Raw genomic sequence first — 1,533 nt, forward strand, 5'->3', positions numbered from 1 at the left:
CTTCTACCCTGGGGGTCTTTAAGAAGCGGCTTGATGCCTACCTGGCTGGGGTCATTTGAGCCCAGTTTTCTTCCTGCCCAGGCAGGGGTTCAGACCTGAAGATCTATGAGGTCCCTTCTGACCCTACTTCTATGATTCTATGATATTTTTCTTCTACTGCTTAGAGATTACTAGACCAGTGCCTGACCTCTTCCTCAAAACCCCTTTTGGACAGATGGCAGGAAGTAGCAATAATTTCTTCTAAAACTGGCTAGTAAATAAGGAATTGCTGTGTGACGTTCTTTGAAAACTTGGGACAGTTAATGTTGAGAAGTACATGCAGATTTTCACTTTCAGAAGAGGTAAGTTGGGAAAGATGGGGACTGCCTCTATGTAATAGATAGAGGACTCTAGGAATAGATAATGAATATCAGCCCAAGTCTGAACATGTTGGGCTGGTTTCTTTCTTTTTTTGGACACCAGTTTCTATATGAAATGGTGAAAGAGCTACTGGAAAAACAACTACTTGGGTAACCAAAAAAATAACAGTGGAGTGAGATGTAGAGTGTTTGTAAGAGTGATGTTGTAGCCACGGTGGTCCAGAAATTATGTAATTATGTAAGAGAGAAGGATTTCTTCTGGTAATATCTTTTATTGGACCAACTGTGTAGTTAGAATAGGGTTAGACAAGCTTTGAAATGAAAGACAAAGACTTGAAAAAGATATCTTGCATTCAAAAGCTTGTCTAACTCTATCCCGACTGCACAGTCAAGCCAATAAAAGATATCACCCTAATAAGTCCTTGCCTTGCTATACATACATATATGATTGTTGGACTTTTAACTCCAATTTCTGTTAAGATCTTTTAGACAATTACTTTATCACTACATAGTTTTCCCTTGAAAAGGGAAATTAAAAAAAAAACAAACAGTGCTTGATTCACTATACACTGCAAGCTTATCCATCCACTTAAGTACAACAGAGGCTTCAAAACAGCAGGTAATTTGTTGAAACTCAGCACATGCTGTCTTTCTTCTATGCAAATCCATTAAGACCAATTAGTACCTCTATTTCCACAACCTTTCCTAAACATTCTTTCAAAGTCCTTCCTAACTATTTTCCTGAAGTACTTCACAAAGATTACTACTGCACATTTTCAAGTTACTTAACTAGTACTAGTAGTAGTAGTATTCTTTTCAACTAATCAGTGGCATTCCACTCATATTCAATTAGCTTTTCTATCATACTGGAAAGAATAATTTAATACATTCAATGAAAGAGTTTAATAGCAACAGGGGAATTCCATTCTCTGGACTGTCTATTGGCCATATGGTTTCCTTTCCTCCCTTTGCTAAGCTGAAAAGTGCTTGCATCTTGTTAAAATTCTATCAGCAAGTGGAAGGGATGTGTTTATATGGCAAAACAAATAAATAAATTCTCTTTTCCACAAACAGGAATCTCTGCCATGTGGAATTTATTCTACTATGGAAAGAAATCTTTATGGGATCTCCTTAAAATATTGTCAGCATTTTACCAACATTATGTGAACATTCA

The sequence above is a fragment of the Alligator sinensis genome, unplaced genomic scaffold (genome assembly GCF_000455745.1).
Source record: "Alligator sinensis unplaced genomic scaffold, ASM45574v1 scaffold490_1, whole genome shotgun sequence".
In the NCBI taxonomy this organism is placed as follows: domain Eukaryota; kingdom Metazoa; phylum Chordata; order Crocodylia; family Alligatoridae; genus Alligator; species Alligator sinensis.